Below are 15,484 nucleotides of genomic sequence, written 5' to 3' on the forward strand. Positions count from 1 at the left end.
AAAAAGATGGCACGCAACGACCGCAATGCATCTTGTGTTCCAAAATATTTTCAAACAGCAATCTCATACAGCATTTCAACAATCTGCATGGTGGCGAAAAAGCGCATAGCATGAACTGCATGAAGTCAAAGGCTCGGTTTAATACCAGTGGAACTATCCTAAAATTGTGCGGACCAGCAATTCAAAAACCTTTATTAGAAGCGTCATATTAAGTGGCAAAAAAAAAAAAAAAAAAAGAAAGAAAGAAAGAAACCTCACACGATCGCTGAAGAGATGATTAAACCTTCTGCTTTAATTATTGCTAAAACAGTTTTAGATTCGGAAGCACATAAAAAGATGCAACAGATTCCATTATCGAATGATATACGATCGCGAATACAAGATCTCAGTGAAGATATTTTAATGCAAGTAAGTGAAGACATAAAAATCAGTCCACTAAAAATAAGCATGCAACTGGATGAGTCAACTGATGTTGATAATTGTAGCCAACTTTTGGTATTTGTCAGATATGTGAAGAAAAAAGAGGTGATAGAAGAATTTCTATTTTGTGAGCCACTGGAGGTGAATACGAGAGGAATTGATGTTTTCAATCGCATCAAAGATTTTTTTACTAAATATTAATTACCAATGAATGTGATTGGCTCAATATGCACTGATGGAGCCTCAGCAATGTTAGGCAAAAATTCAGGATTTTTTTTCACACATGAAAAGAGAATTACCGGAAGTTATAATAACGCATATCATGTTGCATCGTCATGCACTTGCGTCGAAAGCATTGCCAGAAAGTTTAAAACAACATCTAACTACAGCAGTAAATGTAGTAAAATACATCCGAGGGCGAGCGCTTATTAATCGCATTTTTCGTGCCTTTTGCGAAGAAATCAGTGCTGATCATACTGTGCTCCTATATCACGCCGAAATACGATGGTTATCTAAGGATCGCATGCTTAACAGAGTTTTTGAATTGCGTGAGGAAATTATTCAATTACTGACTAGTCAAAACTGTTATTTAGTAAAAGATTTTGAGAGTAATGATGCAATGCTGAAGCTGGCCTACTTAGCAGATATATTTAGCCATTTAAATGAATTGAATCTATCAATGCAAGGATTTGGTATAAATATAATAATATCTAGTGAAAAATTATCTTCATTTATCGCAAAATTAGAAATTTGGATACGTCGAGTAGAAAAGGGGAATTTTGCAAACTTTCCCTTGCTTGATTCTGTTCTTGCGAAAAATGAAAAGAACACAATTATATCCGACATTGTAATACATTTGAGACGATTGAGCGAATCATTCAATGGATATTTCTCTACCGGAAATATTACCAAAACTCAGAGATGGATCCTGGATCCATTTCTATTTGACTTAAATTTGATGGATGATAGTGATCTGAAAAATGATCAACTTATTGAAATGCGAGCAAGTGGACATGTTCAAATGGAATTCGAACAATTAGAATTGCAACAATTCTGGTGTTCACAGTTACAACGTTATCCAGAGTTGGCGAACGGAACACTGCAGTTACTCTTACCCTTTGCTACCACCTACTTGTGCGAAATGGGATTTTCATCGCTTTTGCATATAAAAACTAAAGCGAGAAATCGCTTAAATGCAAGTGATGACTTACGCGTATGTCTTTCAAAAAAGGAACCTCGCTTCGCCAGTATAATAATGAACAAACAACAACAGACTAGGCATTAATAAAAATAATATTGTTTTGTATTTATATAAAATGTACAATGTTTTTCAATAAACAATAAGTTTCGCAAAAAATGTATTTTCTAGACTAAAAAAATTAAAACACATTTTTCAATGGGGTGCGGAGATATATTTTCAGATTCAATGGGGTGCGACTCGCTAGAAAGGTTAAGAAACACTGTCTTAGAGCAACGTTTAAGCAGTTCAGCATAAAGAGAGTACGGGATGTTCGGCAAAAAAAGGGTATAGGCTTTAATTTCTTAAATAGCGATCCAAATACTCGTGTTTCCAATTCCAAAGTTTCTCGCAAAAGTAAAAATGCTTCTCCACGGCAGATGAGACGATTCTGTAAATATAAAATATAATTTTATACATAGCACTATGAAGGTAAGAAGTAAATGGAGTGGGCGTCATGCCCCTAATCGGATGCCAATTTTCCCCCGAAGGTCTCTACCTTTTAATGGCCCTTGTCCATTTTCTCACTGCAATGGGACTCTATGCACATCAACAATGCTTTCGACAATAATTTCGATTTTAATTCTATATAAATTCAAAGCGGTAAAATGGAAAACAAACAACCTCTCGAGAATACTTTCGGCTCGTCGCATGTTCAAAGTGCCCCTATGCCGCATAGAAACTATACATTTACAAACAATCATGCCTTCTTCGGGTTTCGAACTCGGGCCATTCGGCCCGGCAGTCAGCGATGCTAACCACTATCCCAGTTGGGCTGCAACCGTAAGTGTAATTCCAGTTTATGGACAGATTTATAATAGAAACAAATATGGGTACGGAAGACTTTTTTCCTATAAGATGTCGGTATTTTTCAATTGTAGTGGAACCTCTCATCAAGAATATATCAATTCATCAAGAAATTATCTAAATAAAAAACATCTTGGTTTACGAAAGGTATCTCGAATTAGGGACATTTGAGTCCACAACAAATGATTTGAGGTAACTTCTGATACAGAATTAACCCTTAAGAACTGTATGAAACATCATTTCAATATTTACGGTTGTTTATGCCTCATTCATAATGCCTGGCAATAAGTGACTTACACTGGATTCAGCCTGAAGGAAATTACTATTCGACTATGTTGCAGGCAGAAATTTTGGAGGCTCTGAATACTGAGGATGTTTGGTTATCAATGCTATTGTTCTATCTGCGTTATCTTTGATATCTATGACATTGTGCCTCCTAGACAAAACCATGGCCTGAGTAAGAAAGAAGAAACATAAAAGACGATGTCGCAGAAAACCACTTAGTTACCCGATAGTCTTATGGAAGGGGACTTCTCATCCTTTTTCCTTCCTCATCACTTTCCACTAACGCCATCTGATCTTCTTCGTACCAGTGCTGCAAAATTAAATTAAGTTTTCGTCTATTTTATGTTTAGTGCTCGGTTTATCTTTTTCCTTTCTTACATTTAGTGATTTCGGTTGGTCCTATGTCGTGAACCTGTTCACAAAATACTCATGTAACGTTTTAAATAAGCAATCATTTGATGTCCAGGAACGAATTAATCCACTTCATATTAATTCTTATGGGAAAAACAGCTTCAGTTTACGAATATTTCGGAGGCCGAAAGGACGAATGGCTTTTCAGGAAGGAATTAAAGTCGTGAACACCAAGGTCTCGCTGTATTTTGTAAAATCAAATCTTTAAAAAAAAAAAAAAAAAAAAAAAAAATTCCAGAGTGAAAATTTCAAGCGTATTAGAATTACTGATGAATTTTTTTTTTTTAATTCATACTTCTTTCTTTGCTAAGATTGATAAAATTGTTTGAAAAATTTCAGAGTAGCTCCACTTTTAAGACATACTAAAGACTTTTACTAAAGACTTTTTACTAAAGACTTATGAAAATTTAGTCATTAACACCTTAATAAAAAAAATAAAATTCATGCGAAGACAAGGAAAAGTTACGATACCCTATAATATTTGAAATTGGGATACTTAAAACGGAAATTAAGAAGTTTCGTAAGCTTTCGCAAAATAACTAACAAAAATAAAAATTTGTTTTAAAATTATCAGAAAGCAAAATGAAATCCTCCCCTAATTGTTTACATTACTGAATGAAGTCCTTGTTTCAAAAACATAATTTGGAGGAAAAGCGCATCCTACATGACTTAATGTAAACTATCTCGCATACATCTTAAACGGATAAAAATCTAACGTAGCTAATCCCTTCAAACTGCGGGGGTGTAGAACTCCGAAGAACTACCCGTGTGTTTAAGTTCGGCTACTACTAATTTTTAATTTTCGAATTTATGACAAAAGTTCAGTTATACAGTTTAATACTATATCTTCAGTGATTAAAAAAATATGTCTCGCTTTGAAATTATTCCATATACTCATCTCAGCTTTCCATACGTCTAAGTTGCAATAGCTTCGTAACCGAGTTTCGTAAAGTTGCTATTGAAAGCAATTTCGACGTTTCATACTAAAAGAATTTCCTTTTGTCATAAATTTGCTATCATGAAAGCAGTGTAACATATTTTATGGTAGGAGGGAGAAAAAGAAACATTTTTATTAATCGAAAAACACAGTTACTCAGAATATTGAAGTTTCTTTCAAAATTTCTGGAAACTTTCAATGAAATTGTTAATTTGATTGACTGATAAGGACAACGACCCTTACGCTCCTCTTAGTGTTACTGTGGTTACATAATGCATACGAAAAACAAGTCTTTGAATATTACCTGCATATTTTGACCCCAGACAGCTTTCAACAGTCAACCAACTGCCAACTGTAAATCAATAAAGTAATTACTCTAAAAGGTTTTGAAGAATGCTTTTTAGCGTTTCACAAATCCTCACTTAGCTCACGCAGTAAAGGAAAGTGAATTAAGCACGGAAAAAGCGGTTCACCTTTTCTGCATCCAAAATAAAGAGCCTTCGTTGAATCAAAACTTTTACATGCAGTTAAAAAAAGGGCTATTCAGTTTAAGCCATAAAGACACCAAGGTTGTTAATTATCTTAAAAATTATTAATAAACTTTTTTTCCTTCAGTAATATATTTCTCTTGTATCTGGGAGCTATATAATTTGCGGGTTTCTGTTTATGAAGACTGGCCGTGGTGTTTGCTTATTGCAATCTGTTGAATATCCAGTTTATGACGCCGTGGGTGGTTTTCTGATTTGAATCTACTTTCATGTAAGAAAACTGTGACGTAAGTGAACGTATTCCCCACCTTGTGGGCTGTTGTTCATCAAGGCCACATATTTAATGCCGGCTTGTTACTTTTTCGCTGACAGCTTTCTCGGACACGGGCACTGACTCAGAACGGTACTCAACGTCACTTCCTGTAGTTTATATCCGGCCCTTGAGGCTGAAAGGTATTTCATTTGAAAGCCAGGGAGTTGGCAATTCCCTCCGCGTTGGCGCTGCTATACCTTGTTGCAGATTTGAAGTTAGAACAAACTGCCGCTTTTCCGCCTAGGTTGAGTGTTGTTCGCTGCTTGTGGTTTTGAGAGCTTTTCTTGGGAAAACATTCTGAAAGTAAGTTCACAATTTTATATTACTTTAGGCCTTAATTTTCATTAGCAATAAATGCCTCGCGCTTGATTTGAATTTTAAAAAATATATTTTTGGTTTAAATGAAAATAAAGATAGAGAAATAATTAGATTTTAGAGGAAAAAGTGGCCTCTCTATCTCCCCCCCCTTTTTTTTGTCAATAGCGATTAGTTTCGGTTTGCTGTGCTCTTTTGTTTATTAAAAAAAAAAAAAAAATTCCAAGCTTGTAAATTAGGTTTATTTTGTTTTTACAATGTTAAACTGTTTAGTTTCTTTTCGCTTTGTCTACTTGATTTCTCTTTATTAACAGTCTATGGTGCAATGAACGCAACAACGGAAAGTTTCTATTTGAATGGACACTGACCAGTAGCCGAGTTTAAACACACGGGTAGTTCGTCGGAGTTCTACACCCGGAGTTTGAAGGGATTAGCTACGTTAGATTTTTATCCGTTTAAGATGAATGCGAGATAGTTTACATTAAGTCATGTAGAATGTGCTTTTCCTCCAAATTATGTTTTTGAAACAAAGACTATATTCTGTAGTGTAAACAGAGAATGATTTTCTTTTGCTTTCTGATAATTTAAAAGAAATTTTTATTTTTATTGGTTCTTTACGAAAGCTTACGAAACTTCTTAATTTCCGTTTTAAGTATCCCAATCTCGATATTATAGGGTATCGTAACTTTTCCTTGTCTTCCCATAAAATTTATCAGATTTGAATTTAAAATCTTGTTGGTGGTCTAAGGAGACTAAAATCTTTCTTATATCTAAAGGCTTATAAATGTCCATTATTAATATTCACACTACTTCGGTCGTAAAACTCATCGCATACTCAGCACTTTTTACGGAAGCACTGCTGCAAAGAACCAGGTAAATGTAAATATAACAAAAAATCCCAATAACAGTCCAAACCTCACAAATGTGGTGTGCGCTCACAATGTAGCAACCATTCCTCTTGTGTTGTTCTCGCTTTCTGGCTACACGAGTGGTTAAGACCGCTGAGTACTGGTAATTCGACATGAGTTTGAATCCAAAACGAACGGGCTAACTGGATTTCGTGATTATATCAGCCAGTTTTCCCTAAAAAGGCCCTCCATGAAGGCATCCTAATCTTTAGGCAGATAGCCAGCCCACGTGTGCTTCTCAGGGCTGTGCAAATGTAATAATGAAATAAAGTTTATTTGTATTAAAAGAAATCTCTTTCAATAGTATTTACTTTACTCTTGTGCTAACTTTTACCGGCGTGGGTTTTTTTTCTGCTGACTTTAATTTGCCCTATGTATGATTAGCAAATTTTTATATATGCTTGCTTAATATCATGCTCTTTCTCCTAGTTTTCATTCATATACAGTAAGTATGTTTAAAAAGTCAAACTCGACTCGTATGCGAATAGATTCTTAGTTTTTTTTCCTGCTTAGTTTTTTTCTACTTCACTTTAGCTTAACTGTCTATAAATTTATCTTGCGTATGCTTAATGCCATGCTTTTTCTTGTTGTTTTAATTCAGATAAACTAAATATCATATTAAAGAAGATATATTTGACTTTGGTTTCAGCTGAATTTGAATATGCTTATCATGCCTTTTCTGCTTTCTGTTATCTGAGCTTGGCGCTGAGTATTATATTTTTGTGTGCCTAACAAATAACTTTTATTTAATAATTATTCTTAAAACGACTGTCCGTTAGCCATTGACAGCTTGGTGAGCAAAAAATACTGTTGGCAATAATTTCTTGCGGTAGTAAATCTCATTTTATTTATAGAAACTTCATATTATGTTAAACTAAAAATTCATTTTTTTATCCTCTATATTTTTGGGCAGAAATCTTGAGATTGCCTTGAAATGATATATTTCAGATATATATTCACAGGCACACAGAAAAGTTTTTCTTATTCTTATAATCCCTTCGAATTTCGATCCCGATAGTTATATTTATCAGTAAGTTTAAATGAACTTGTTTTTATTCTAGAAAAGGCTCGTAGCGACCATATTGTTTCAGTTGTTTGCTAACTGGATGAAGATAATACGCTAAACTGGATGAAGATAATATTTTGACCAGGCAGAAGGAACCTTGAACGCCTTTTAACACGTTACTGTTACCAGCAAAAATAGCATATGTAAATTGTTTGATTAGTTTGGCGCCAGTGAACCCCGCCCCTTGCTCGAATGCTGTAGCGGCCCTTGCTGTGTGATAGTTTCGAGTCTTAACAGCCTGAAATAAAAATTATCATACACCTTCTTGAAATGGTGCCCTTCACGTTTAGGTGCCTTTGTGTGCTGCCATAATCTAAACACCCTCACGAGGCGGCCTTGTTCAAAATCACATCTGGTACCAAATTAAACATGTGAATTTTCGAAAGAATAATTTACTAACTACCGAATATCTAAAACACGAAACCCTGGTACTTCTCCCCGAATTCACTCGTGAGATTTTTTTCTTTCCGAGCATTTAAAAAGGTCGCCATCGCGTGATTTGCCGTATTTGCCTGTCTGTATACTTTGCTTCTTATTTGCTATAAAACTCTCATTCTGTTTCCTTAGAAATTCCTCCATGAAAGCATAATCTCCATCGATAGGCGGATAGTCCTAGTGCTCTTATAATTAACTATAGCTGAAGTATCCGTTCCACGCTCGGCTGGCTTTTAAGAACATGATTTAACCCTTTATTTGGCACGGATGCTGAGAAGCTACACAGGAAATTTGCGAATTAAAGGGTAAAGTAAACAACAAAAACTCTCTAAACGTATTGTCGACACGAAAGGCACAGCCTAAACGCAAAAATTAACACAGAGGGCATAAAAAAAGTGTAATCGGGGAAAATAACAAAGTGGACGTTTCCGGTTGTCTTCTTTGGAAGCTAGTACAGTCACCCTCTTTTCCTCCCTGTTACTCTTCCACCTCACTCCAGCATCCCTACAGCGTCCAATACCTGCATCTAATGCGTTATATTAGATATATTTGAATCCTGTTAAATGTTAATTTGAAATTTCTTCATTATTATGTTTGATACACTCAAATAAGTTATGGAAACTGAGCAAAAGTAGTTTAGAGCTTTTGAACTGCCTTTCACCGAGTATAAGATTTTTCGAATATTCCTGTTTCAGTTAGATTAGACGAGAAAACTTCACAAGCTACTAAAATCCTCTCATCAAAGTACTTCTCGAAATCTTTATTATAGAAAGCAACAAAGACGTATCTCAAATGGAAATCGATTTTTATGGGTTGATGTATTTCTAATATTGTGTATTTTGACAAGGAAATGTTCGGTCGATAATGAATCGAATAAGCAAGAGGAGGGAACGGTCCAGTGGTTGTTCATTGTTCTAACTTCATTGTTTTATTCCTAGAAAAAGAGGCCTGAGGAAGGATTTCCATTTCATATACAAAATATGTTCTCTAGATCCGTTTTCAAAAACCATCTGCTAAATGAGGCCAATATAATGAAAGTATCCCTCCCGTTTACCAGTAAAAATAGCTTATCTACTCTTTCAGGCAGAAGCGAAGCTAGAGTTTTTGCCGCCTTCTCATTGCACATAAAACGTTGTCTATAAAACGTTAAAACGGTACTTTTCCGTTTTGCCGGCGCAAACGATAAAGTCGCCAATAATGGTACAACAGATTGCCAAACCGAACATCTTCGCTGATAACCTTTTACGCCTCACTTTCAAAACAAGTCGCAGCCATTTCTTACCAGATTGATTTTTTTTCAATACTGGCATACAATTACATAGAAAGTTTACAAAAACAATTAAATTTTATGCCCTAAAACCATTCGCGATAATTAAGTCAATTAGGATGCAATCACACCGCTCACCCCAAGGCGAAAATATAGAAAAGGCAAAATCAAGGGTTATATTCATCAATTCGAATGAGAATGCACTAGCGAAGTAAAACACTGCAATTTGACATAATTTCTGAGTAAGCTATTCGTACGAATTGAAATAATTCTTGCATTTAAACTTGTATTCCAAATTAAGCTGTAACTTAAAATTAACTTAAAATTAATAACTTAAAATAAATTTGTAGATAATTACTGAGAGAATTAGATTTTGTAGCGTAATTTACGTGAGATTACATTACTTGGGGTCACGTGATATGAAGCAGAGAATCAGGACGTTGAATCATGAAAGCATGGTAAAGTAAATTCTTAAATTAATGTCTTTTTGCAAATTTATTGTCTTTATTTATTGGTTTTTTTACAAAAGTTTAAACGATATTAAAATTTTCATGCCTTCAAAATAAAAAATTCTTAGAACTAACATTTGTTAATTTTATGTGTATACTGTATGTTGTCGCCAACAAAGTCTGCTTGGCGATATTTGCGCCGGCGAAACGGAAAAGTACCGTTAAAACTACAGGAAAATAAGCTTTGTATTGATTTTTGAAATAAGACTTTAATTATAGCATTTTAAAGTGCTATAGAAGCTTTTCTCTCTTACGAACAACATATTTATTAAATACAAGATACTCATTTTTAGGTCTCGGGTGTTTTAAATCGAGTTTTTATCTAGAAAAATTACTCAAACGATTCGAAGTAGAATTATAATATTTAGAATTTCATTTTAAAAGACTGCGTTTTAAAATAAATTGTGTTGTTGTTGCTTCCAGTCTCGCTTGCCTGACAAAAGTCAGTACAAGCCCTCGATATTCATCCTAGCAAGGAGCTACGATGAATATTGTTTACAGCCTCACTTTAACTCAGTTAGCCCCCAATTTTGAGAGACAGCAGCGTTAGGAGACCATTCCGGGGGTCTTCCACCCGACTTACCCTCTCGAGAGAACTTTCGGCTCGCCTCATATTTTGAGTGCCTCCATGCTGCACGCATCCCTTAAAATCAATGCTTTGTGCGTTGTGGGATTACAAATAGTTTACTGTAAATTGTGTTGCCACCAAATCGGACAATAAATTTGGAAAACCTCTGCTCCCAAATTATGTTTGGATTGATCTTTTCTATAATGTAATTCTGCTCCCAAATAGCAGTTTTACTATACGTTTACAAACCATCCACGCCTTCTCTGGAATTCGAACCCAGGCCCAGCAGTCAGCATCACTAACCAGTATCCCGGTTGGGCGGTAGAATAAATTATAGAAGTTAAAAGCGGCTGCATTTTCACCTGTTGGTTTCGTCTTTCCAAGCAGTGACAAAAATAAAACTTAGAAGTGTTTCTTTCTCAGAGAGGAATTCTTCCACATCATTAAGATCATAATTTGCGATTTGTATTTTTCAAAATTTTCTGTGTAATAAGAAATGCATACCAAGAAAGTGAAGCTATTAATGTATTTTTGTAGTTTCTTTAAATGTTTGAATACCTTGTTTAGTTCTTTTTAAAAGAATTCTTTCCTCAACACTTTTGTAACACAATTTGGTATCTCCTAGTTAATCTCACTAGTGACTCAGTGAATAACGTAGCCGAATATTGTTAGTTCCATCGGGGGAGGGGGGTCAGTACCAAGCAACGAGCTGGTATATATTGTATTCTTGCATGCATGCATAATGAGATTAGGAGTTAGTGCCCCTTTCGTATTCGTAACTTGAATATGAACCATTTCCCATTTTAATAAGCCATTCGTAGATAATTTGTCCTTTACATAGGCATTCCCCGCCCCTTAAACAGATAACCGTAGTGACTTTTACTATAATCCAATATTTATGCTCTGAAGATCCATATGCTTAGCCCTATGTTTACAAAGAAAATGCTGCCCTCAAAAATATGCTGCCTAGGACTGTCCGCTCTCCTCCATCTACGCAACTGCTTTCAGTTTGGCAGTAGTTAAACAAACGTGGTCATAGTTTTCATATCGGGTATTCATCAAATTATCGAGCTACTCTACATTATGCCTAACCTTCACTTGTGAAAGTTTGTAGATCTTAGTTATTAGTACTTTAAAAGATCCATGCAATACATTGTAAGCGAAATTAAGTTATCTGAAGCTAGTTTGAAACTGTATTTGAGCAGCTGAAAGTGAGTAGACAACGAGCAGCTGAAATGTTGTCTGATCCGACTAATGTAGTTTACATTCCATTCATATTCAATAATTTTAATACCTTATGCTAGAAAACGTGTTACCATTCCTCCTGAGCTAAAGTAGAATAATGCAAAAGCTTCTAGGAGTGGAAAAAACTTAGAAATGAATGTTATTTGAATTATTTAAAGATGTAACCACTTTTAGTAACTTAGGTAAATTTAACTTGCAGAGTTAAAGGTATTGATAAAGTTTTATTAATTCAACGTTTCTGAGGAATATGGTGCAACATAATCGTCTTCGATGTTGCATATACATGCTCGTTGGCTTCGAACAAAATACCATTTAAAAAGGAAATTTTAATCCAAACTTTAGGCAGAAGACTGGTTTGCGTATCTTTCCACTATACCATATGATAATGATTTTGCAAAGCGGAATATACTAACTTTGAAAAGATGCATCCCTTTTCCACAAATTTTACATATCAAGAGATTTAAACTCTCTGAGAAAACGGGGTTTTTTGTAACAATGTACTGGAAATTTTTAAATTTAGGCGATGCGTTCTTTCCACGTGTAACGTGAATGAGCCAGTTTTTTTTTGGAAAGTCCTCTATAAAGGAACACCTGTCTTAGTTGCAGCCTTTCTTTGCCTTGCCACAATTAATCACGTCCATTCTCCAGCAACATAAAATTTGATACTTCCTTGTTATGACCCACCCAATTTAAACGGCGCCAAGAAATTTCTTGTTAATGTACTACACCAAAGCTGCTACTAAACTCTTCGCCAACGCCCGGTAGTCGTAACTATGTTCACTTATAGTTCGTCAGTCAAGAATATTTTCTGATTAAACAAGAACCTATTAAAAGTTAAGATGAAAATCTAATTATACAGTTCCAAGAACTATCCGAGAGACTAAATATTCCAAAACGAGCAGAACATGATCATTTAAAGAAGACCGAGACCCAGCTGCTAGGATGTATGGGTATCTCATACTTTAACAGCAAAATATGCTTGCTCGAGTTTTGGCATGTGATTCTTTGTTAAAAAAAATACAAAGTTCCTTTTTTCAAGCGGCTCATTACAGGAGATGAGAAATGGATACTGTACAATGTTACAGGAAAAGATCGCGGGAAAACCAGAACCTCCTCCTTTTGTAGCATCGAGATGGGGGCCCGCATCCCTTAAAATCAATGCTTTGTGTGTTGTGGGATTACAAATAGTTTACTGTAAATTGTGTTGCCACCAAATCGGACAATAAATTTGGAAAACCTCTGCTCCCAAATTATGTTTGGATTGATCTTTTCTATAATGTAATTCTGCTCCCAAATAGCAGTTTTAAAAAAATTAATCGAAGCAAAGTGTCCAGAACTGATCAGTCTTCAAGATGTTGACTTGCATCATAAAGTTCGTCTACACATTTAGATGAATGCCAAAAACTTAGTGTTGCCGAAATTTTTGTCATTTCTCGTATTCATTAGACTTTGCCGTCTCTGATTTTCATCTCTTCATGTCAGTTCACATTCTCTAACTGGATTGCAGTTAATTTCTTCGGAGACTGTCAAACAGCGTGCTATAATTGCTTTACGAATAAGCCTAATAAATTTTTAGAAAAGCAATTTTCCAGCTGCCTGAGAAATGGTAAAGTCGTAGAATGAAATGGAGCCAATTCAAAGGAAGTTGCTTAAGATTTTTTACTGTTTCATTTGTTTTTTAATCAAAAAGCCTCTGAACTTTCGGACCCAATAACTAATCTAAGAAACATATTTATTATATTCAGAAAAATTTTATCCAAGTTGAAATGAGCTTACGAAAATGTTTCCTGGCTGAAGAACATTGTTCGGCACACGTTGTCTTGTAATGAAAGATCTGAAATCCCTTTAATTTGAGCAATTATAAGCAAAAGTATCATTCATGTCTATTGTGAGGTACTCTCGCCTGTACAGCTTTAATAGATTTAATACTGCATGAAAGGTGCACTATCAGCTGCCAGGTAGTACCAGGTGGATAAGACCGCTGATTGCTGATATTTCGACCATGGATAAATCCGAGGTTAACAGATTGGCTGCAAGCTTCGTTTTCGGGGATTTCCTCAAGTACAGCTTGAATGAACCAGTTTTTCTTATAAAGCTCTTCGTGAAGGCATTTTGCAGATCTCGTGGTTATATTCGAATGTTGTTCCCATAGACCAAATGCAGTGGCGTAGTTAGGGGGGGGGGAACTCTACCCTGGAAAGCAGTACTCATAAGTTTCTTTCCGATTCCCATTGCATTTTGGCAAACAGAAGCAAGCGCGAAATCTTTAGATGTCCCCGGGCGCTGAAAACACTAGTACGCTTTCGCCGATATTTTCTCGACGGAAATGGTAAAAAAAAAGTACATATCTTGCCGTTAAAAATTATTTGGCGGGTATTCTGAAATGGGAATGATAAAGTATTTCTTAGCTGCAATAGTAATTCCAGTAGGAAGTGAATGCAACTTGCTTTACTTGAATATACAAAGGACAAGCATTGATGCCGTAATTACTAGCACTGAATGTATTTTTAACCGGAACCACCACTGGTCAAATGAATGAGACATTTGAATCCTAATAATTTTTTTGGGTTTGAATACTGGTGTCGGCTATCTCCATAGGCTTTTTCATGGTTTCTGGATGTAACTATGAGCCAATTTTCCTTAGAAAGTCCTCTACACTGCAATCTCTTAAGCAAGATAGTCTTGGGATTCACAAGTTAATTTTAGTGCTCTGTCTTAATTAACAGATAACTATTTATAACAGAATGACCAGATGGTATTCTGTCAGACAGAATGTCAGATATCAGTCAGAATGACTGATATCTTGAAGCACAGTTAAGACCAGTATAAAAGCTAATAGTGATAAGTTTCCTACCTATATCCAGAAAGCGAAAACGGAGGTATGAAAATACGTATAGTTTTGAACATGTTGTTGCATTTCTTGAAGTAATTTTCGGCCAGTTGCTTAAAATGATTACCATCTCTGTGTATAGCTTCTTCAAAAAGCGTTTCTTGGCCTTCACATGGTGAATATGAAATAGAAAACAAGTACTTATTACAAGTGAATCAACTTTGATAAAAATTCAGTACGGAAATACTTCGCGTAATTTGTTCTGCCAGTATACCTGTTTCAAACCGGACTAATTGAATTAAATATACGCGGGAAACTGATTTCAAAGAAAAATTTCTTCTGAATTCATTTATTTTCATAATTCACCTATTCTTTAATAGCTGTAATATCGATGTGTGCACATTTTACTCCTTTTGGCACTTTTCTCTTCATAAAACGAATTGCATTGCTAATCGTTCGTCTAGCGGCTGAATTGAATACTGGGATCGATTCTCGTAACACTCCCATAATTCCATGACAAGGTTGCACATATTCGAATAATTTTTTTTACATTTGTTAACTTTTAATTCTCGTGCAGGCAATTCAACACGCATCTCACTGTACAAGTTATTCTCTCATTGTCCATCTATGCTAATAAGTGTTTCATTATCTATCTCATTAGTATTCGAGGCCCATCAACGACCGAGAGGTACAGTCGCTGAACGCTGGTAGTTTAGTTCGACCTGCATTCGATTCCAGGTGAACGGTTTGACTACATGGGAGATTTTGAGTTTCCCCTGTGTGGAATGTGGTTACGAACCAGTTCCCTTTAGAAAGTCCTCCACGAAGGCATCCCTCCTCTTAGGCAGATATCCCTGCTGTACTCGGCTATAATCAAGTAGAACCATATTGATTTGATGCATAGAACTAAGCCGACGGAATCGGGCTCAGTGAAATCAAATTGTTTCTTCTCCTATTGGTGACTTTAACGAAGGAGAATAGTATAAAGGGAAAGGACATTTATGCATTATGAAATAATTGTTAATTTTTTAAAAAAATTTAGTTTTTGAAATTTCCAAACTGGATTGTAGTGAATCCAGGACTGATAAAAAGCGGTCTGCCAGGTATTGCTGTATTTAATTAAGCAAATGCGCCATTTCAACTTCGCCTAAAGATTTCGTTGTGATGTAAAACGTTCCCAAATAATACAGCTGCCTTATAAATCAACGGCGGATTATAAGCATATTCAAAATATCCTCCAAATACGCAGTACGGTTGTTCAGCTGCTCAATGTGTATTTCGAGCATATAAATGGTGTAAATCCAATGCATAGCTGGTAATGTTTCTCAGTGACTTGGCGGCTGAGTAGCCTGAAGGTTTCCTGCATTGTGAGTTACGACATATCTGGCTAAGTGAAACATTGTGTTTTCCCTCCGCCACCTCAAAGTGAGAGTGAGCTGTTAA

At 35.5% G+C, this 15,484-nt stretch overlaps 1 protein-coding gene across 2 annotated transcripts in view; it reads left to right on the forward strand.

Moving 5' to 3' along the window:
• LOC118183294 (ferric reductase 1) overlaps nucleotides 1-15,484 on the forward strand; it is an 87,828-nt gene that overhangs the window by 35,757 nt on the left and 36,587 nt on the right. Inside the window, exon 1 of one of the 2 annotated variants that reach the window (XM_035352776.2) lies at nucleotides 5,022-5,201. The exons of the other annotated variant lie outside the window; for it this stretch is intronic. The gene's annotated coding sequence lies outside the window, so the exon portion shown is untranslated. Of the gene's footprint in view, nucleotides 1-5,021; nucleotides 5,202-15,484 lie in introns of those variants that run through there. 2 annotated transcript variants of the gene reach the window in all.

Source organism: Stegodyphus dumicola, chromosome X2 (genome assembly GCF_044657685.1).
Source record: "Stegodyphus dumicola isolate Sdum_Otavi_A_Nest chromosome X2, ASM4465768v1".
NCBI lineage: Eukaryota > Metazoa > Arthropoda > Arachnida > Araneae > Eresidae > Stegodyphus > Stegodyphus dumicola.